This window comes from Camelus bactrianus, chromosome 6, assembly GCF_048773025.1.
Source record: "Camelus bactrianus isolate YW-2024 breed Bactrian camel chromosome 6, ASM4877302v1, whole genome shotgun sequence".
Lineage (NCBI taxonomy): Eukaryota > Metazoa > Chordata > Mammalia > Artiodactyla > Camelidae > Camelus > Camelus bactrianus.
In genome coordinates this window covers 28,978,333-29,002,351 of record NC_133544.1, presented here as the reverse complement: position 1 = coordinate 29,002,351, position 24,019 = coordinate 28,978,333, and the positions used below count along the sequence as shown (strand labels likewise).

Genomic DNA, 24,019 nt, shown 5'->3' with positions numbered 1-24,019 from the left:
AATGTACTTGGCTATCTATGAGCTCGCTGAAAGATAATCATTATTCAAATTACAAAATGGTAAAGCCCATGGGATCTCAGAAATCACCTGGTCAAATCTCTTCACCATTCATGGTTGTTTTGTTTTGTTTTTTCATCCCCATTGAATCTACAGCATCAAGAAGAGTTCCTGGCTCACAAGTTGTTGGGTGAAAGGGATCTTCTTGAAATTTCCCTGCCCAAGACTCTCCCTTTTCACTGTCATGGCAGGTCCAGACTCCTTGATCTGCCTGTCAGGTCCCTCCATGATTTGTCTCTGCCATATCTATGATTAGATTTCCTGTTACTCCTCATCACACACCCATAAAATAGGCTTGTAGCCCATTCTTCCCTACATAACTATGTGTCACACGACTCTACCAAATCCAATACATACTTCAAGGTCCACTTCATCCATCTAAATCCTGTGCATATTCTGAGGGCCACTTCTTCTCTGACAACTTGAGGCTACATTAGTTTTCCTATCCTGAAATTCCTGTCACACTTACAGTCAGCATCACAATTTACTATTTAAAAGTTTAACATTTCTGTATCCCTGTGTAGTTTTTAAAAGTACTTTACATACTTTTTTTTTTTAGCTTTGTAACAGTCCTGTGTGGTTGGACATGAATTATCAATCATTCACTCAAGAAATGTGTTTTGAGCATTTACAATGTGCCAATGCCCTAGGGAGAGGTAAGGGGTATAATAGTGGACAAAAAAGAAGACCCTGACCAATGTTCATCGTACTTACAGGACAGAGACTGACTTTAATCAAATAATCATGCAGTAAGTGTAAGATTACAACAATACTAACAACTGCTAACATTTATTGAACATTTATTATGTGGCTGGCACTATTCCAAGTTCTTTACAGATATTAACTTATTCTATGTTCTCAACCACCCTATGAAGAAAGGCTTAGTTTATGTTGCACGTGAGGAAAATTACAGTTGTAGTACATAAAAGTGTGTGATAATTCAATTTCCATATATATTAAATAGAGATATTATGTTAAACAAATTTGTATTGGTAGAACCCTTAGGTCAGTGACTGACTTGTAGTGAATATGTCTGAGTATTAGCTATTATGAAGATGACTGTGAAAGATTAAAATGGGAGAATCCTATTAGAGACATTAAGGGAAGCTATGATCTGAAGGAAAGGCCGGTGTGAATAAGGCCGAGTGGGTGGTTGGGTGATGGTGCTCCAAGCAAAGGTAACAGCACATGCAGATGCTCTGGGGGCAGTGGGCGGGGTTGGGGGCAGGAGCCTAGAATGCAGCCATTGTGACTGAACCATAAATGGGGTGGGGAGCATGATATCAGATGAGAATGCAGCTGGGAAGCTGCTAGATTCTGCAGGGGCCTGGCCATGTTAAAGATTTTAGTCTTTAATAGTCACTGAAGGGTTTTTAACCGGGCTTATATGCATTTTATAAATTATTTTGGCTACTAAGAGAAGAAAAGATTGGAGGGGCTATGAGTGGATTAGAATAGGTGATTAGGAAGATTTTACAGTAGTATAGGGGAGAGAAGATGGTAGTTTACACAAGTCTAGTGAAAGTGGAGTTGGAGAGAAGTAAATGGATTTAATAGAAAAAGATAGAATTTGGTGATAGATTAGAGAGATTAGAGGTTGAGGGACAAGACATTGGGGAAATGCCTAGGTTTTTGTATAACCACTGAAGTAAAACCACTGGAAAAGGCGAAGTTTTAAGGGAGAAAACCATGAATTTAGTTACATACACATTGAATTTGAGATGTCTCTGAGACTTCCAAAAAGAATTGACAAGTAGCCTGAGCTCTTGCATGGTCTTGGCTGGTGTCACTGACACAGAGGTGATGATAAAATCCTAGGCATGGATAAGAATATTCAGGAGAAGTATCAAGTGGAAAGAAAAGAGAAGAAGGCCTGAAACTGAGCTTTGAGAGATGCTTGTGATTAATGCTTGGATAAAGGAGAATACTTGCAAGAAGCCAAAGCAGAGGTCAGAAATATAAGAAAAAAAAAAAAACAACTGGGAGAATACTGTCATAGAAGCTGGGACGTGAGAGCATTTCAAGAAGGGAAAGTGGTCAGTTGTGTCAATTATTGGAAAGTCAATAAGACTGAAAAGTGTTGGATTTGTTGACATCAAGCGTTTAATCAGTGAGGCACAGGTGATCTTAATCAGTGGTCCTTCATGGGTGTAATGGTGGCAGGGCCTCAGAGGAGAATTGACTGAACTGGAAGGAAAGGAAACAGGGGCAGTTAGGTGAGTAGCTAGAAGGGAACCTAGGATCCAGGAAGGGTTTTATTTTGTTATCTTCAATAGAAAAAAGAAGTTGAGAATGCTTCCAAACCTTTGAGAAGGATCCTATTGAGAGGGAAAAACTGAAAAAGATACATAGATGAAACCAGACTGTATAGTCTTCAGGGAGGAGCTCTGAGAGGGTGGAGGGCATCCAAGGCACAGGAAAAGAATTTGGCCCTTAGGTGGAAGAGGAGCTTTAGGAGGAAGGACAGACAGCTCCTCTGTTAAAACAGGAGGGAAGGAAGACAGGATGAGTACAGGTGAAAGTAAGATTATATGTTTGGTAGTAAGAAGATGGGGAGTGCCCATGTAATAGTTTCTACTTCTAATGTGAAGGAGGAAGACAGTGTCATCCACTGCAACTATGGGGCAAGGAGGAGGAACCAAAGTTTGATGAGAGAGGGAAGGTTTGAATTAACAGTGAAGATTGGGAGAGTGTGATGACCTAGTTGGATGACACTGAGGGCTCATTTGGAGATTCTCTGGACCAGTCTGCCCTCTTATGTGGCTCTTAGGAATAGTGCACAAACTGCTCGTAACCAGGGCCATAGAGAAAGAGGAAAATGAAGTTCATTCAGGTTTGGGGATTTTTCAGGTGGATGAAATGGAGAAAAGGAGGAACAATGGAGGCTAGGGTCTTGACAAAATAGTGAAATCATATAGACCATGGAATCTAAACTACATCATGAGGGAAAGTAAGGAATTGAAAGAAAACTGATGAGGGTCAATGAATGAGGGTCCTGATGAGGTCAAAGAAAGTTGTAGGAGTAGTTAACAGGCAATTTGGAAAAAGAGAAGGTTGTAGTCAAAGAAGATGTTCACATTAGAGATTCTGAAACTGGCAGTTACCGATGATGACAGGGCCCAAAGGGTGATGGAAGGAGGGTGGCTCAGGTGGAGTCAAGGAAAAGAATGTTGAGAAGATAAAAGAAATGAGTGGCTAGGACACTGGTGGATGGATCCTCTTTTTGATTGTTGAAGTCACTCAGGATAATGGCAGGGCTTGTGGAAAGAAGATTAATGGGCCAGTCTTAGCTTGACTCAAGGGAGAGTTACAGCAAGGGAAGTAAATAAAAGCAATGAGAAGGCAAAAAGACTTGTGTATGCAAGTGGCATGGCCCTCCAAGAGGCTGACTCTTTTTTTTCATTTTAAGTACAAGTGAAAGAATAATAGCCAGGGAATGCAATGAGAAGCAAAAGAATGACAACCTCCCCCCAGACCCCCATTAAAGAAACATTTAATAAGTTAAAAAGGGTAAAATCATTACTCTCATCCAGATATAAAATGAAATATGTTAAAGATTTTAGTTAACCATTATTAATGAGAGAACAAGTTAAGATGTCCAAAGGTGAATCCACATTTATAGGTCAAGAAAATTGAAACAACCTTGAAAATATAGGCAAAACTGGCTTCTCCCTGAAGTGGGGGAGGCAAGTCAATTGCACTTCCACTGGACAGGGTTTATTTTGCCGTGCTCTTCGTTATCTACAGTGCACAGAGATGTAAAATACCTCAAAAGCAATAAAAGGCTAGAATCAGATAACCCGGAAAGTTCAGCTCTAAAGAATGCATAGTTTTCCATTGAAAACACCACTATATTTTTTGCTTATTCCAAGTTTCAGTACACCTCTCATCCCTGAGGTATGTGGAACCTGAGAGTATAAACAGCACCATTTGGGTGGGGCAACAGGAAAATAGTGTCCTTAAGGGAGAGTCAGATTTTAATGAGGATAAGAAATTGAAGAGAAAACTTGACAATGCAGGGGCTTTTACAGGTTGTGGATAATTAGTTCCAGAGGGCACAGTGGAAGAGTTTGGAAGGCAGAGTGAGGCTGAGAGAGGGGTAGGGATGTAGAAAATAATACAGGCATAGTAATGCATTAGCACTGTTGGTCCCAGTGGTGGTGGGACTGCCTTCCCATCTTAGGGTGGTCAGGTAGAACACCGGAAGCCAGCTAATTTTCAAATTTCAGATAAACAGGGTTTTTTAAAAATAAGTATGTTCTGCTGTTTTTGTTTTTAATTTTGCTTTTTTGTTTTGCTAAATCTGGCAACTCTATCCTAACAGGACATCTGTCAATGTCTGGAGAAGTTTTTTGATTGTCATAACCGTAGGGGGAGGGGTGCTATTGGCATCTGGTGGGTTGAAGCCAGGGATGCTGCCAAATATCTTACAATGCACAGGCAGCCCCACAAAAAGAAGTTTCCAGCCCAAAATGTCAATAATGCTCAAGTTGAGAAACCCTGTATTTAAACAATGATCTATAAATTTTTTATCACAAACTCTCCTTTAAACATTTTTTTAAACATATACCCATGTTATTTATACATTATATACATTTACTACTGTCCTAATACGTACATTTTTAAGTCACAAAAAATGTTTAAAAATGTAAAACTAAAGGAAGATATAAAGCTGAAATAAACACACTATTTTAAAATATAAAACTTTATTACCTATACAAAAATCCCTTTTTGGTCCTATGAACTTTTTTTAAGCAAGAGCAATCTGGTTGACTTTGCTTTATTTTTGAAATGGTGGTTTAACACACTATGGTATTACAATTTCAAAAATTTATCTTTATGATCTGTTTCTTAGTTGATTTTAATGGAAACAGAACTCAACAAAATAAAGGATCCAAATGGAAAAACAGTTGGCTGGGCTTACTCAAACATGAAACTAATTTTTCAGTCTCATCGAATTTTATTAAAATTCAGCTAGTTAATTTTTATCTTTCATGATATCAATCAGTTGCATTTGCAAATTAACAAGAAGATGTTATATTTTTAACAAATATATTTAAAATTCACTAAATCCCTTTTATTTGGAAGATTCTTAAACACAGTAGAAAGCCATTTCCAAGATTTTATGTGTGTAAACATGAACATTTTATAAGTGACATACTTCTATACATTTTGGCAAAGGAAAAAAACCCACCAAAATGGAAACACTTCTAAATATAATTTTTCAAAATAATTGTTTACAATAGCTTTCAAAAGGCAGTTGTCACTTATTACACTGTCAACTTTATCTTGAAAGAAGAGAGTTTAAAACATTGCTTTTTAGTATCTATTAACTTGCATACTACTGACAGTCACCCTATCATTATTGAAAAAGTCAGCAAGTTTGAATGCCTGTCTTTTTGTAAAAGAAAACTGCACGTTACTTATAGTTTCTGACTATTTTAAAACTCTGACAAGAAATACCTAGCAAATCTCTGAGTGAAACCAAATATCTTTGTCATCAATCCTTTTTTCATAAAGGCCACTGTATCATAAAGATTCCACCATATAAAAGTCTTGATTCTACCAAAATGAACACATTGATGTCATCCTTTAAACACAAAAAATATATAATATGGGCAAGCACCACTATCAATCCATCTGTTCTGGAGCTCCTATGTCTCCCTCGAGATACCAGAATGACTCATAACCAGCTGCCATCCAGACCAAATAAGGATGCCAGTGTCCATCTGTATATTAAATAGTAGCAAAGCTGAATTTGTTATTTTTTTAGATTTAAAAAGTATAAATAGAAATCTAACATTTTCTGTTAATATCCCAGTGGACCATCATGCACACCCTGGATGTGCTCACCCTCCTTCACTGTGGGGACCACTATGTTAGGGGATGGGGTAGCTTGGGACCATTTCCACTTCACTGGGGAGGAGCATGAGGCCTAGACACATGCAGTAAATTGAAGTCAGAAAGGCCTGGGTTAGAGCTTCCAAAATGGCTCCATTGTTCAGCTGTGTGGTCTTGTGCAAATTACAAAATCCCTGTGCTTCTGTTTCTGTATCTGTAAAATAGAATACTGTTGTAAAGTGGAGATGATAATACCTCATGGGCTGTTGTTAGGATTCAATGGAAGAATTTTGTTAATATAACCATACCACCTTTCCTAAAGCCTCACAAATTGAGCACACTCCCCAAGCTCTTGCCCTCAGCCCTCAGCCTTGGCCTCCCCATCTTCTTCACATGACCCTTCACAAGGGTCATGGAGGCCATCGGTTGAGAAGCCCCTCAAATTCAGGTCTCCCCAGGGCAAAACTCCTCTTATCCAAGCACAGTGCTTTTACGTGCTCTAGAACCATTTCATGTTATCTTCTCATCTACCTTGTTCCATCAATTATCCCCTTTCTTCTATATATTAACCCACTCCAATGCTACTGACCTTTTCCCCTAAATTGGCAAATATGTTCCAGTGTCTCCCAACATTGAAAAAAATGTTAAACCTAGGTAATAAGTTAAATTCTGTATTTATGCTCTCCCTCAATTTCTGAGAGTAAACCATGAATAACAGTTTGATTAGTATTTATAAATCCACCTTATTATTTTAAACTCCTGCTTAAAATAGTGCTCCATAGTCAGCAAATATCTTGAGTGTCTACATTGTTTGATGCACGGAGGGTATAGCACTGAACTAGCTGGATAACAGCCCCTGACCTTAAGGAGCTTACCTTCTAAAGGGAGTAGGGCACAAAAAGTCAGTAAGGTAATCAAGTAAATATATATAATATGTTCGATAATGATAACTAGTTTGAGGTTTAAATAGGGTGGTCAGAGAAACCATCACCAAGAAAGGTAACATTTGAATAAAGATTAAAAGGAGGTGAGGGAGAAGCCCTCATGGATATCTGGGGGATGAGCATTCCAGGCAGAGAAAATAGCAAGTGCAAATGCCCTGAGGCAGGAAGAAAGCTTGCCATGGAGTTGTAGTTACAGTGTCTATATATGGGCAATGTTATTTAATTTTCAAATTCAGTCAAGGTCCTATCTGCATATATTGAAATCAAAAGACTAAATTATAAAGTTAACAACCATCGGCAATCCTTATGTAAATAAATAAGGGGAAGTCGGGAGAGAGGTTCTTTTTATGTACACACATTAAAAAGTTGGAAGAAAATCTGCACGACTATTACTGTGCTCGTTTCTGTAAGCTGCCACAAGGCCATAATTGACATTTATAACTTTTTTTTCCACTATCCATTTGTTATTTCCTTTGCCCTCAGCTAGATCATCTTTTTCTGGTCTGGGTTCTTTACCTGCTGGGGCAAATGAAAATTTCATTCCTGAAGGATCTAAATCCCTTTCAGGGTCCTGCTTTTTTCTGGGTTGCATTAATTTTCCATTAATCTTTTCGATTAGAAGTGGAAATGCTCAAAGGCTTCCCAGAGAATCCCTTGGGTTCCAGAGAAACCCTTGGATACCTGTCCCTATGTGTAACAGAGACCCAATCCCCTCATGTAATTAGGATGAATCACCTTACCCAGTTGAGTAATCCTTTCTTAGCTATTGACTCTGTGACATGAGGAGCCCAAAATGGCTAGATGGCATCTCACCTTCCCATTCAAAGGGACTGTTACTGTGTTTCATGGTAGAAGCATTCCTTTGTTGAGTACTAAGATCTCCAAACCAACAGAACTCAAAGTTACAGACATGGGAAGTAAAAATTCTGTAAGTGAATTATTAGGTGTAAGAATGAGAAAAGTCACTTGCATTTCCAACCCTTGATTCATGGATCCATGTGTTCTCGCTGTGGAAGGAATAGCACTATATACCAAGGAATAATACTGAAGTTTGTAAGACAATCCCAGTCTTTCAAGACTCTATCTCCTCCCTGGTTTTGGTGCTGAAACCAAGCCATCAGTAGTTCATTCCAGCACTCTTTCAGGCCAGCTCCTTTTGGATAATAAGGTACGTGGAAAGGTCAATGAATTCCACAGACATGAGCCCATTGCCACGTATCTTTTACAGGAAAACATTCTTGTTAGAAGCAACACTGTATGAAACACCATCATAGTAAGTAAGGCATTCTGTTTAAGTCATGGATGGTGAAGCTGGGAGAAGCACCATATGAGCAAGGAAGGCAAATCCATACCCATCTAGTAAGGACAAATTGCTGTTATGAAAGAGGTCCAGTGTGACCAACTTGCTACCGATCAGCTGACTGCTTCCCCCAGGGAATGTCACATTGAGGCTCCAGTCTAAGCCTTCGTTGTAGGTGTGTTACGCTTACTGAGGAGCTTACTCAGCCAGATCAGACTTACTGGGGGGAAGTTGACGTTGCTGGGTCCACGCAACATGGCCATATTGTACTTGAGCTTGTTGAGCAAACACTGCTGTATCTGAAGACAAGAGGTGAAGTAACACTCATACTAAGTGTAATTTTGTCCACCTGATTGAGAGCTTCTTCCACAGTGGATGTCCTTTTGTGAGCATTTTTATGAGACTCAAATATCATTACGTTTTGCCTACTTGAGAGGTCCATTCATGCACCTCTTCCCCATACCTTCTTTCACTTCTTTTCCAATGCTGCTATTCTTTCCAACTCCATAAGCGTATAGTGAACCTATCAGCAACTGCCCATTAGTCAGTGTAGATGTGTTCTGGTCATTTTTCCATCCAGATATAGTGGACATCCAAGTGTATTTCTTGGCTATTTGCTCACTTGGAGGATTTTACTTCACCACTGTCTTTTAAAGATACTCCTATTAGGGGTTGTAATGCTACAGCAGTTAGCTTCTGTTTGGTGCAGAATTATCTGTAAATCAAACAAGATACAGGTAAATTAAATACGTTGATTTTCAAATGTTAAACTTACTTTCAATTCCTGAGAAATTTTTTTGTCTTCTCTCTCTTTTTTTCTTTACTTTTTTCTCTTGATCAGTCTGGCTAGAGGTTTGTGGATTCTTTTGATCAATTTTTAAAAATAGTTTTTGTTTTCATTGATTACTGCTATTTTTGCCCATTTTCTGTTTTGTTGATTTCCACTCTTACCTTGATTATTTCCTTCTATTTTCTTTGGGCTTAATTTGCTCTTTATTAAAAATTTTTTTATTGAGGTATAGTCAGTTTACAATGTTGTGTCAGTTTCTGGTGTGCAGCACAATTCCTAAGTCATACATGAATATACACATATTCATTTTCATATTCTTTTTCACCGTAAGCTACTACAAGATATTGAATATATTCCCCTGCACTATACAGTATAAACTTGTTTATCCATTTTATATAAAAAATATGGAATGCTTCACGAATTTGCATGTCATCCTTGCGCAGGGGCCATGCTAATCTTCTCTGTATTATTCCAATTTTAGTATATGTGCTGGTGAAGTGAGCACTCATCTTGTAAACCTGGATGCCAAATTCAACACCTACTCAAATTCCTCCTAAGAATCTACTGGAACAAAAGCATTAGAGAATGATACAGACTTTATTGAAACTTATGAGAGAGAGAGAGAGAGAGAGAGGGAGAGAGGAAGAGAGGGAGAGAGGGGAGATGAGGTTGTATAACATGCATACATCCCAATGCAGAGAACTTAAACTCACATCCCTGAACACTTTAAACATTTCTTTCTCCCCCAATGTCTCTCCTGTGAGATGTCTTTCTCTTTCTCCCAGGAAGATTCAGCCTTTCAACCCCTATGGTTAGGTGAACTTGTCCCACTGCAGGGGTGTGTGTCTCACTCTCACTCTAAGGGGTCTTCATGAATTTCTTCTAAATGAATATAAGCATCTTTCCCAAGAGGTAGTCTCCACCTCTCGGGGAGGGAAAAAAAAGTTCCAGTTCTCTAGACCACCAAAAATGATCCCTTTTCTCACTTGCTGACAAGTAGTATTTTTGTGTTTCCAACTAGCTTGTAAGCTGCTTGAGTGCATAGCTACATAGTGTTATACTCTGTATAGTACCTAATATTACAAAGTTTATAGGAGGGATCAGTTGGCATAGAATTTCCATGGAAGGAAACAGGATTTTCAGAAAAAGCCTATTTGGTGGTTCCTCTAAGTTTTGACCCCTATTTTCAAAACACCAAGCAATCCAATAAAGGTTTTCCACCTTTATTGTGTACCTTCAGTTCTGGGCACTGTACTGAACAGGTTGTAGTTTACCTGTGTGGCATGCATTCATTATTCATATCTTTCATTTCCCATATCACTTAGGGATTGGGTTCTACTGCTGGTAACAAAGACTTGACTGCAGTGGCTTAAAAAAATTATTTTCTCATGCAAAAGAAGTCCTGAAGTAGGTAGTTCAGGGTTAGTATGGAAACTACAGAAGGCATCAAGGATCCAGTCTTCTACCTCCCCACACCACCTTCCTAAGAACCTGGCTTCCATCTTCAAGGTTCCACTGCAGTGGCAGAGAGCTCTGGCACTCCAGCCATCAGGTCCTAATCTCAGCAAGAAAGAAGTGGAAAGGTAATGACAAAAAGGCAAAAAAAAAAAAAAAAAAAAAAAAGGCCTTTTTAGTAATTTTACCAAAAGTCCTATGCAAAAACTTTTGTTTATACCTCATTGGCCAGAACATAGTCACATGGCTACCATACCTATTCACAATGGAGACAGAAAAATATATTTTTTAAATGCCCCTTGACTTCTGCTACTAAACAGAGGGTAGAATGCATGTTGGGTAGACCACTAGCACTTCCTGCCATAGTTCCTCTTGAGTTTTCTGTGCATGTCCCAGTACTTGGCATTAAGTTGTCCTTGGAATCAATGAATAAATGAATAAAGCATTTTAGATAAATCAAGCAGTTCACAAGATGTAAGTGATCTTTTAAAAAATTAATTGATTTTATTTACAGAGCAGTTTTAGTTTCACAGAAAATTCTAATAGAATATACGGGGAGGGGGTATAGCTCAAGTGGTAGAGTACATGCTTAGTATGCACAAGGTCCTGGGTTCAGTCCCCAGTATGTCCTCCAAAATAAATAAGTAAGTAAGTAAAACCTAATTACCTCCCACCTCAAAATTTTTTTAAGATCTTAAAAAAAAAAGTACAGAGTTCCCATATACCTTCCCCCTACCCCACATAGTTTCCCCTATTATTAACATCTTCCACTGGTGTGGTACATTTGTTATAATTGAGGGACCAATATTGATACATAATTACTAACAAAAGTCCACAGTTTCGAGTTTTCTTTTTGTATTGCACAATTCTTTGGGTTTTGACACATGTATAATGTCATGTATCCATCATTACATTATAATACAAAATAGTTTCACTACCCTAAAAATCCTCTGTGCTGCACCTATGCACCCCTTCCTTCGTCCCCAGAACCTCTGGCAACCACTGATCTTTTTACTGTTGCCATAGTTGGCCTTTTCCAGAATGTCATGTAGTTGGAGTCACACAGTATGTACCCTTCTCAGACTGGCTTCTTTCACTTAGCAAAATGCATTTAAGTCTCCTCCATGTCTTTCTGTGTCTTGATAGCTCACTTATTTTTATCACTGAATAATATTCTGTTGTATGAATGTACCACAGTTTGGTTATCGATTCATCTATTGAAGAACATCTTGGTTGCTTTCAATTTATGACTAAAGTTGCTATAAACATTTGTATGTAAGTTTTTATGTGGATTAAGTTTTCAACTCATTTGTGTAAATACCTAGGAGCATGATTGCTGGATTGTATGGTAAAACTATGTTTAGGTTTGTAAGAAACTGAAAAAATATCTTCAGAAGTGGCTGTACCATTTTGCATTCTAGCCAGCAATGAATGAGAGTTCCTGTTGCTCCACATCCTCATCAGCACTCAGTGTTGTCAGTATTTGGATTTTAGCCATTCTAATAAGTTATTCAATGAAATAATTGTTTTTGATTTGCATCTCATTATTATTTTGATTTGCAATTCTCTAATAACATATAATGTTGAATACATTTTCATATGCTTATTTGGATATCACATATCTTCTTTGAAGTGTTTATTCAGATCTTTTGCTCACTTTTTAATTGGGTTGTTGAGTTTCAAAAGTTCTCTCTATAACAGTCTTTTAATAGATATGTGTTTTGCAGATATCTCCTCTAAGTCTGTGACTTGTTTTCATTCTCTTGTCTAGTAAATTTTTTTAGCATGAAGTTGTTCATTATATTTTTCTAGTTTATATCTCTGCTGTATTTTGTTATGTCCCTCCTTTTAGTCCTAATATTATTTATTGCTATTTCTCTTTTATCTGGAGCAATTTTTGATTGAATCAGGACCTCATGCATGCTAAGCATGCACCCTTATCACTGAGCTATACCCTCCCACCTACCTGGATCAATCTTACAGAGCTTTTTCCATTAGTATTTTCAAAGATCTAAACTTAGTTTCATTGGTCATATGAATTGTGTCTTTTTCTATTTTATTAATTTATTCTCTGATTTTTGTTATCTTCTTCCTTCTAGTATTTTGAATTTATTCTTTTGGTTTTTTTCTAATGAATTAGCTGATCACTTACATAATTTGCTTTTAGTCTTTCTTATTTTCTAGTGTAAAAAGCATATAAGGTTATTAATTTACCTGTATCCTAAAAGTTTTCATTTTGTATAGTATTTTTATTACCTCTAAAAGCTAATATTATAAATTTCCATTGGGATTTCTTCTTTGATCTTTCAGTTACTAAGGTTTTTTTTTGTTTTTGTTTTTTGTTTGTTTTGTTTTGATGGGAGGAGATAATTAGATTTACTTATTTATTTATTGTTCAAGAAAGTACTGGGGATTGAACCCAGGACCTCATACATGCTAAGCATGCACTCTACCACTTGGGCTATAACCTCCCCTCTTACTAAGATTTTTTTTAAATGTCCAAATATATAGGGTTTTAAAAATAATCACTTTATTATTGATTTCTAACTTAATTGTAACGTGGTTAGAGAATGAGATCTGCGTGATAGCTTTTTTCTTTTTTTTTTGGCAACATGTACAAAGTTGCTCAATGGCCTAAATTAAAATTTTCTTAAGTCTTCTTCATATATTTTAAAGTATGTGTGTTCTCAAAATTTGGTTACAGTGTTCTATACATGTTCATTAGAAAATGCTAATTAATGGTGTTGGAGACTCCTGCAATGACTGGTGATTCTTGGATGTCTTTTCTTTTTTAAGAGTGCTATAGAATGAATGTTTTGTGTCTCCTCAAAATTCATACATTGAAAACTAACCCCCAATATAATGGTATCAGGAGGGAGGGCCTTTGGGAAGTGATTATGTCATGAGGTTGGAGCCCTCATGAGTGGGATTAGTGCCTTATAAAAGAGGCCCAAGAGAGCTCCCTATCCCTTTGGCCAAGTGAGGACACAGTGACAAGACCGTGGAAGTAGGCACCCACCAGACAATAAACTTGTCAGCACCTTGATCATAACTTTTCAGCCTCTGGAAATATGAAAAATGAATTTCTGTTTATAAGCCACTCAGTCAGTGGTATTTTGTTATTATAATCCAGAGGGACCAAGGCAAAGAGTGAGGTACTAAAAAGCTGATTGGAAATTCTCTGTGCACAAATGGGGCTTGTTGACTGGGCCTTAAATGTTGGATGATTGCTTATAGACCTAGACAGTGTGCTATGAGATCCCTCAAATGATATATATCCTTCCATTCTAATCTAATTTCTATCTCTAAAATTATATTGATATTTGTTTGTCTGCTATTATCTCCTATCCTGTTCTTTTTCTTTTTTGGGTTTATAAACATTTCAGTCCTTCACTTTCACCTAAAAACCTCCACTTTTTATTGAAGTATATATGCATTCAGAAAAGTGCCCATAAATATGCAACTGGAGCACACATGTAAATCAGTACTCAGACTAAGAAACAGAACATTATTAACCCTTCATGAGGCTCCCCATGTTCTCTTCCAGAGTCATTACTCCACCGAGAATAATCATTACATTGACTTCTAACAGCATGGATATTTCGGTACTTTTCAGTTTAGGGCTATTACAGGGTATGGGTATGTGCTTTTTTTGTGCATGTCCTTTTAGTGCACGTATGTACACATTTCTTTTGGGTATATACATAGAAGTGAAATTATTGGGACAAAGGCTATGCATATATTCCACTTTAGTTGATACTGCCAAATAATTGAACAAAGTGATTGTATCAACTTATGTTCCCTTCAGCAGCCTATTTGAGTTCTGGTTGCTCTGCAGTCTTGCCAGTACTGGGCATTTTCTGTCTTTTTCATTTAGCCTTTCTGGTGGGTGTGTAATGGTATCTCATTGTGATTTTAATTTGCATTTCCTCCTTACTATTTATTTATTTATTTATTTATTTATTTATTTATTTATTTATTTATTTATTTATTTTTGGTATTTCAGGATGGAGCAGATTAAAATGCGGGGGGTTAATTCTTTGTATCAGCCAGAAATTTTCCCCTTACGGGTAATTATCTAATGAAATCTATAACCTTTCTTCCTGTGCTGGAGACAATACAATATATAGGATGAAGGCAACAAGCTTTGCAATCAGACATACTGAGGTTTGATTCCCAGCAGCAATTGTTACTTGCTGAGTTACCTTGAGAAATTTATTTAACCTTCTTAAATTTTATGTAAAATGTCACTAATAATAGTACTGCCTCATAATGTTATGAGGATTAAATGAGATAAAATATGTAAAACGTTTGTAAAGTTCCTCGCATGCTGTGAGCACATAGTCAATGAATGGCAGCTATCATTATATCTTATATTGTTTATGCACATCTCATTTCTCCTTCTATTTTACACATGCTATGACAAAGCAACAGCACATACCACACATTAGCTGCCTCACATATAATTGTTGATGAAAAAGACTGGTTGAAATATTTTAAATATAAATGGAAGATACTGTGGTTATTGTTATAAATTATGGCATAAATTATTATAACGCTATAGGATAAAATGCACTGGAACGCGGAATACATTATTTAAGCAAGTGTCTCTTCTATTTACCTTCAGCATTTAACAGTTAAGCAAATTAATGCCGTAGAGAAACACCACTGGGGCTAATTTGTAAGGACAGATGTTCCATACTGCATTTATGAGAGTTCCAGAGGCTTCCTTCTTTAAAATCAAAACCAAAACAAACAAAAATATCACCCAGAAACAAAAACATAAACACTACTTTTCAGAAGAGATGTTAGCCCTTTCCCATTTTAACAGATCCTTTGTTCAGCAGTGGAGAAAACTGGGGAGGCAACAGCTGCCCCAGCTGCTTCCGTACAAGATGGCGTCGCCCATTTGTACACCCTAGCTGGGGTTATGGCCTCAGCCAGTCACAGGACCGGAAGTGGTTTCGGTCCTAGTGGATCCGGGTGGGTGCGTGCAGGTGGCCACAGAGGTTCCAGTTCTTCAGCGTGAGGTGCCGCAGGTGTTCGGGTCGGGTCCCGGGCCACAGGTAAGTGGGGATCAGGGCCCCGGGAGGCCTTTCTTCAGGCTTGTGCGAGCGGCGGAGGGCATTTCCAGTGCGGATCCAGAGAGGGCTCATGGAGCTGATGTTGTCACCGTCTGCGGGGGCGACTGATAGCGGGGACCTCGCTGTCCCCGAGGCACTTGGCCCTGCCCCTCTCCCCGCCCCTGGCGCGGTCTCCTCTCCCACCTCGCCCGCGGCGGGGGCGGCTCAGCACCCAGGTGCCCAACGAGGGATCTCACCGCGGTCAGCGGGCCCCCACGCCCTTCGCTGGCCGCCTCCCCGAACCTCCTCCTGCGGAGTACCTACCTCATGGCTTCTTGACCCAATTAGCTAGAAAGGAAGCACCGCGGGCAGCCTCTGGCAACTCCCTGGGCGCTATGTATTCCACGCGTCCGCAGACACAGTTCTGTGCCCTCGATTCGTTGGGACCTTCCCCGTCGCCATTGTTACCACCCTTCTCCTCCCAGACCACACCTGCTGCTCTGGGCCCTGCCGAGAGACACCGCTTTCTCTTTTCGCATCACTGGAATAGATCAAAACTAAAACCTTAATGATTATTTATTCCAAAATTGATACCTGTTCGTTAAAAAGATAAGCAAACCCAAATCTTTATAAGCCTTTGATATACGAATGGGCGCAAACTACCTTAGAAACCCACTCCCTGAAAACACTAAAATATTTATACTGTATTTTTAAAGTTGCATTACAAGGACAGAAGGAACTGGACCGAACGGTTTTGATAATATTGAAGTTGCGAAGTGAGAGAGAAAAGAGGTTTAGTAGGAGGAAGGAATTACTAATTTTGGTCAAGTTGGACTTGTTTTTAAAAATGTATTTTTTCTTCTATATTTATTTTAGTTGTTCTCCATGCATATGATCATAGAAGAAATTTAAACAAAATAGGCCTTTTTTGACTTATCTCTTCCCATCTTCATCTTTTCTTGTTTAATCTGTTGCCCCAAAGTAAAAACTGTTACCAGTTTGGGGTGGTTTTTTTCTATTTCTTTTTCTTTACATTTATTGACACGTGTATATACATATAAGTAAGATTTTGTGTTAAACTTTTACAAATGTGTATTTTACAAATGGAGTATATTGTACCCCTTCAACAACTGCACTTTTTATGCCTTAAAGTGGGTCTTGGAACTTTTTCTTTGTCAATATGTAAACGTCTACCATATTCTTTTTATTTGCTCTGTAAACTCCAGAGTATATTAAGACTTCATAGTATGTGAGATTCCATACAGTTTTTCACTGTTAGGTTGTGGCACAGAGCATTTCTCAAGGATAGAAACCTGGAGGTGGAATTGCTGGGTAGGAAGGAGGGGACATTTAATGCCAAACCTCCCACCAACAGTATATAATAATACTTAATTCTCCAACTCTTTTAAACATTTGATGGTATCCATCATGTTTTACTTTTGCCAATCTGGTGGGTGGAAAATGATTGTAATTTGGTGTTTTAATTTGTATTTCCCTAGTTATTAGTGAGATTGAGCATCTTTTCATGATCGTCAGCTATTTGTATTTTCTCTTTTGAGAAATGTCTCTTATTTTATTGGGTTATCTTTTTATATATGGTAGTTTTTTATATATCCAGGATATTAATCTCTTGTCATTTATATATATTTGAAATATTTATTCCCAATGTAGAGCATTTTAAAGTTGTTACTTATCTTTTAACCATGTGGCATCTTTGTTGAACCAGTTGTAAATTTTATGTTTAAATGTATCAATCTTTTACTATGTGTATTTTGTATTTTGTGACTGTCATTCCCTACCACTGTGGTTCTCACATGGGAGGTATTTTGCTTTCTAGGAGTCTTTAAGCAATGTTAGGAGACAGTTTTTGGTTGTCATCTAGTGGGCTGTAGCCACGGATGCTACCAAACATCCTGCAATGCACAGGACAGCCCCTACAAAGCAGAATTTTTCTGGCCTAAAATGTCGGTAATGCTGAGATTTAAAAACCCTGTTCTACTCTGAGGCCGAATTTTCTTTTATGAGTATGTTTTCTCCTGTTAGTTCTTACGTGTTAGTTTTTCTCTAATTCCTCTGTGTGTGTGTATGTGCGTGTATATGTGAGAGAATGGTGTGTGCATAACTATTGTTTTCCAAACAATGTCACTCTGAATATTCAGTCCATTCTTGACCCATTAATCTAAAATGCTGCATTTATCATGTACTAATTTCTCACCCACACAGTGTCTGTTTCTGGACTGCCTTCTGTTCAATGTCCTAATTTCTATTTTGCTGGACCAATACCACAACATATCTAATAGGGTAAATTGTCCTTCATGATTACTGTAATTTTACTGGAAGTTGTATACTTTATAAGCTCACATACTCATTATTTAATGAGTGTTTTGGGGGTAATCTTACAATTTCTTTTCCAGATTAACTTTAGAATCAGCTTGCCAAGTAGTTTTTTTGTTTTTTTTTTTTTTGAGTGGCTTTATTTAGATGTAATTCACACAATTCATTGTTACTGAGTACACTTTAGTGATTTTTAGTATATTCACAGTTATGCAGCCATCACCTCAATCTAATTTTAGAACATTTTTATCATCCCTGAAAGAAACTCTGTACCTCTTAGCAGTCACTCTCCATCCTATTCCCCAATACCGCAGTCCTAGACAACCACTAATCTTTCTGCTGTTACAGATCTGAATATTTCATGTAAATGGAATCGTACAATTCGTGGTATTTTATGGTTGACTTCTTTCACTTAGCATAATATTTTCAAGGTTCATCCATGTTGTAGCATGAATCAGTACACATTCCTTTTTTTTTTTTGAAACAGGAACACATTGTCCTATATTTGTGTTTCTCAGAATATTGTACAAAGGGAGTAAAACTCCTGTTCACACTTTGCTTAGAAAGATTTTGAAGTGAAAGTTCCCCATGATACATGGGGTAAATGTTCATTCCTTTTGATTGCTGAAGAAAATTCCATCCTATGATATATTTGTTTGCTACAACTACAGTATCAAAGTAACACAAACTGCAGTGGCTTAAAATAACAAATGTATTCTCTCACAGTCCTAGAGATTGTCAAGTCCAAAATCGAGGTGTCAGCAGGGCTGTGCTCTCTAACAGCTCTATGGGAGAATCCTTTCTTGCCTCTTTCTAGCTTCTGATGTTTGCCAGCTATCCTTGGCATTCCTTGGCATTCCTTGGCTTGCAACTGTGTAACTCCAACTTCTGCCTCTGTCTTCACATGGCCTTCTTCCCAGAGTGTCTATCTTCAGATCATAACTCTCTCTGTGCGAGTCTGTCTCCATGTCTCTTCTCCCAGTCATGTAAGGACACCAGTTATATTGGATTGAAGGCCTGTTCTTCTCCAGCATGACCTCATTTTAACTTGATTAGGTGTGCAAAGGCCTATTTCCAAATAAGGTCACGTTCACAAGTACCAGGGGTACCACAGGACTTCAAAATATCTTTTGGGGTGATACAATTCAACCCATAACATTATGGATGTACTACATTTTATTTATCCATTCATCAGCTGATGGATATTTGGGTTGTTTCTACCTTTGGGCTATTGTGAATAATGCTCTTGTGAACTTTTGTGTGGACATGTGTTTTTATTCCTCTTGGATATATACCTAGGAGCAGAGTTGCTGGGTCATATGGCAATTCTATGTTTGATTATTTGAGGAACTGCCAGATTATTTGCCAAAGCAGCTGCTCCATTTTATGTTCCCAGCAACAGTGTGTGAGAGTTCTGATTTCTTCATATTATTTATTGCCAGCACTTATCATCTGTCTCTTTAATTAGAGCCATCCTCGTGGGTAGGAAGTGCTATCTCACTGTGGTTTTGATTTGCATTTCCCTAACAGCTAATGATATTGAGCATTTTTTCATGTGCTTATTGTCCACTTGTATATCTTCTTTGAAGAAATGTCTATTCAGATCCTTGCTTGTTTTTAATTGGTTTATTTGTCTTTTTATTAATGCGTTGTAAGAGTTTTTTCATATATTCTATATACATGCACTTACCAGATATATGATTCACAAATATTTTCTTCTATCCTGTGGGTTGTCTTTTTCACTTTCTTGATAGTTCATTTTCAAGAAAGTTTTTAAAAAAGTGTTTGCATTTAATTTACTACATATTATTTTGAGTATTTCTATAAGACCTTTTCTCCTTTATTAAAGGAAAATAGGGTCATTATAGTACCTTCTGTAGAGGGTCGTTGAGAGGAGTAAGTGAGTAATTATACATGATATACATGAGTATCATGTCAAGCACCTAGCACGTGCTCCGTGCTCTGTGAGTGACAGCTGCTGTCTCTGCTCTTCCAGTCTTCTTCTATATCTTTGACGAAGTTTTCTATTTTTCTTCTCTATTGATCTTGCACATTTCTTATTGAGTTTATACCTAGGTTTGTATGTGTGTACATGTGGTTGTTGTTTTAAAGCATGTGGTTTGTAGTTTTAAAAAGGTGTATGTTGCTATTATGAATGAAATTTTCTTCATATTTTTATAATGGGTTTGGAAAGCTAATTTTTTTTTTGTTTGGTGTTTATTTTTTATTTTTTTTAATTAAAAAAATTTATTGAAGTATGGTTGATTTACAATGTGTTAGTTTCAGGTGTACAGCAAAGTGATTCAGTTATACATATATATACTTTTTCAGATTCTTTTATACTTAAATGATTTTTGTGTGTGTGTGTTTTATATGCATTGTTTTATTTGATTTTTAAAAAATTTTTTTATTGAGTTATAGTCATTTTACAATGTGGTGTCAAATTCCAGTGTAGAGCACAATTTTTCAGTTATACATGAACATACATATATTCTTTGTCATATTTTTTTTTCCGCTGTGAGCTACCACAAGATCTTGTATATATTTCCCTGTGCTATACAGTATAATCTATTCTACATTTTAAAATCCCTTCCCACCCCCTGGAAAGCTATTAATTTTATATTCATTGAACTTTCAAAATTATAAGTTGTAACACTTGTGACTTGTTTACTTATCCAAGTGATTCTGGTGCCGCTGTTCTGTTAGGAACTGTGGTTCTTTTCCATTCTGCCTTCTTCTGCCCTGATTGGAATCTTCTTCCCCTCTTGGCTCTACTATTGTGAGACTTCTAACGGGTCCCCCAGCCTCTAGCCTAGCCCCTCTCCAGTGTAGCGCCACACTGCCACCATGGTGTTCTTTGAAATATGAGTCTGCGCCTGTCACTCCCCCGTAAGTCTGTTATTGGCTCGCCACTACCTATATGGTTTTACCTTACAGGATAATATAAGGCTCCTCATGACTTGACCTGTATCTTCCAGCATCATCCCTCTCTATTACTCTGTGTGCTATGCTGTAGCAGACTGTTGTCCAGTAGAAATATAATGTGAGCCACATAAATAGTTTAACGATTTCTAGTAGCCACATTAAAAATATAAAAAGAAACAGGTGAACTTAATTTTAACATGTTTTATTTAACCCAGTATATCCAAAGTATTATTTCAACGTAAGATATAAAAAATCAATATGGAATTCATAGAGATAGGAAGTGTAATAGAGCTTACCAGGGGCTGGGGGCGGAAGAAATGGGAAGTTATTGTACAACAGGTACAGAATTTGTTTGAGATGATGAAGTAGTTCTAGAAATGGGTAGTGGTGATGGTTGCACAACATTGTAAATGCAGTTATGCCACTGGTACACTTAAAAATGGTTAAAATGATAAATTTTGTGTTATTTCTATTTTATTACAATTTAAAAAGTTCACTGTAATTAGATCAATGAAGGAAATTACCAGTAAGATATTTTTACATTTTTTAATGAGTAAATCTTCAAAATTCGGTATTTTACACTTAAAGTGCATCTTAAATTTGCTTGAACTTTTTCACTTGTACCACTTTGGGCCTTTCCTATCCTTGCATGTGCTGTTCCCTTTGCCTAGAGGGCCCTTTCTCTGCCTTGTGCACCTGGAGAAAGTTTGCTCATTTTTTAATGCCAGCATCTATCTCGGAGGTCATCTCTCTAAGCGAGTGTTTCTGTTAATAACCCCCCTTCCCCCTTTGCCATTCCTGTACTTGTGTGTGCTTCTGTTACTGGTATTATCTCACTGGATTGCAGCTTGTTCAGTACATGTATTTCTCCTTTTCTGAATTCTGCATTTTTGAAAGCAGATTGTGCCTTTTCACCCTTTTTACCCAGAGTCTAGTACAATGTCTGGTTTATTGAAACTGCAACATAATGTTTGCTGAGTGAATCTCTCTGCTGGAAAAAACTCACATAAAATTTCTCCATATAAAAATGAATTAAATTAAGTATTTTGAATATTGCCAAGAATTCCCTCATGTGGAGGTACCTCATGTACTCCTTCAATTTCCCTGTGAGGCCTTCCTTTTTCACACATGAGAAAGAATAAATCAGGAACCAGACTCTATGCCTGGGAACTGCAGGTCTGAGGGAGTCCTTCTCAGTGGAAGCAAATCAGTAATACTGTTTTTAAAAAACGTTTCTACTTTAATGTAACCTCACTTTAGTATTATGAAATGTGGAGATAGTGTGAAATGCAAAAATAAATTTGAAAAATCAATTAATAAGAACACATGCTAGAAGATGTTATTTTCTTTGAAAATAGAAACTCACTTTTTTATACAAAAACATGTTTAAGTTGGGAGGGAAGGCACAGTCAAGATGCAAACTGGTCTCAAAGGATGAAGTGTTTGGCTAAAATAAACAAGAGGAGGGGGAGAGTGTATAGCTCAGTAGTAGAGTGTGTGTTTAGCATGTACAAGGTCCTGGGTTCGATCCCCAGTACCTCCATTAAAAAAGTTTAAAACAAAAACAAATGAAATGCAGAAGAAAGAAATGTAAAATTCTGGACTTAACTGCAAAATATAAATTACAAATATATAAAATGGGGAACTCAATTTGATTTCAGTGAGTTCTGATTTACCACAAACTTTATATGACTTATCAGTGTGGTTCTACTATTAAAAAAACATATCATTTCATATAACATTGGTAAAATATAGGGTCCTGACACTGGGAAGTGATAGAACCTATGTAGTCGATGCCAATTAGACCGTGTGTCAAGTATGGAACACAGACCTGTGTGCCACATTTTAAGAGATACATTGATAAGTTTGGAGCCGTTCAGAAGGATCTAGCCACAATGATGAATGTCTATAAACTAGGTCACACAGGAAGACTGGTTGGGTTAAGTAGAATGTCCTAAGGGGAGTCAAAAGAGCTGTATTCACATGTTCACAAGATCTCAGGAGGGAATAAACACTTCCGTCTTTTCAGAGGCCAGAATGAGCATCAAATAGAGCAATTTCTATGGTAGGGAGCTTTTACAGAATGCAAGGACTTTTCAATAAAAACTGCCTCTTAAGGGAGTGACCTCTATTCCCAGAAGTATTCAGGTAGAGACTGGGTCATGATCTGTCAGGATTACCGTGGCAAGAAATCTTGAATTGTGTGGGAGCTGAATTTGACTCCTAAATTCTACTCTACAATTCTTTGATTTCCTTTAATAGCAGTTCTATGGTGTATAAAACCCCAATAGTAGTCATAGCTAACATTTATTGAACCCTAATGTGCAAGCCAATATGCTAAGTGAAATATTTTGATCATCTGACTTAGGTCTCCCAGGCAGAAAACATGCAGGACTCCCATGGAAGATCAGTCCCTAGAAGAATGCTCATAAACAAATCAAAACAAAACAAAAATGTGGTATCTTTCCCATTTTACCGATGAGGAAACCGAGGGTTAGAGAAGTTCAGTAAATTGCCCAAATGTATATGGCTAGCAAGTGGCAGAGGCTGGATTTGAACCGAGGATATTTGACTCTAAGGCTCATATTGTTATCCTCTACCTTATGCCACTCTGAACGTTTCAACATATTTGTTCAATTCATTAAAATGCGATTTATTTCAGGAATGTGATCATATGTCTTGTGTTAAGTGGGATATTACCTATCTCTAAAAAGCACCACTAAAACTTATAATTTCTAATTATGAATATATACATACTCAGATAGAATTTGAAAAATCAAAACTGTTTATAACCCTACTACCCTTCAGAAACAGACTCAGACTTAGTAGCAATCTTATGGTTACTGGGGAAAGAGGGTGGGAGGGGATAAATTTGGGAGCTTGATATTTGCAAATGTTAGCCACTGTATATAAAATAGATTTTTTAAAAAAGTTTCTTTTGTAAAGCACAGGGAACTATGCTCAATATCTTGTAATAAACCTTTAATAAAAAAATATGAAAAGGAATATATGTATATATGTGAAAGACTGGGACATTGTGCTGTACACCAGAAATTGATACACTGTGATTGACTGTACTTCAATTAAAAAAAAAACCTACTACCCTTCAGTAACACTGTTACCAGTTTGGTGTTCAATTATTTTATATGATTTTTAAAAAAGAATGGCAGATCCTTTCAGTCACTGGAGATGATGAGGCACTGAAAACTTTGGATCCCAGAGCAAGTCCTTAGTGAGGTGTGCTAGTCTATTCAGGCTGCTGTAATAGAGCCACAGACTGAGTGGCTTATGGGCAGCAGAAATTAATTTC

The 24,019-nt window shown here is 37.4% G+C and overlaps 1 protein-coding gene and 1 non-coding gene across 4 annotated transcripts in view; one reads left to right on the top strand and one right to left on the bottom strand.

Moving 5' to 3' along the window:
* EXD2 (exonuclease 3'-5' domain containing 2) overlaps positions 1–24,019 on the top strand; it is a 71,654-nt gene that overhangs the window by 6,951 nt on the left and 40,684 nt on the right. For 2 of the 3 annotated variants that reach the window (XM_010962309.3, XM_045522148.2), the window contains exon 1: positions 15,353–15,453. The exons of the other annotated variant lie outside the window; for it this stretch is intronic. The gene's annotated coding sequence lies outside the window, so the exon portion shown is untranslated. Of the gene's footprint in view, positions 1–15,352; positions 15,454–24,019 lie in introns of those variants that run through there. 3 annotated transcript variants of the gene reach the window in all.
* On the bottom strand, positions 9,331–9,437 carry LOC123618886 (U6 spliceosomal RNA). Its single transcript, XR_006727389.1, has one exon. It is a non-coding gene; the product is annotated as a U6 spliceosomal RNA (small nuclear RNA).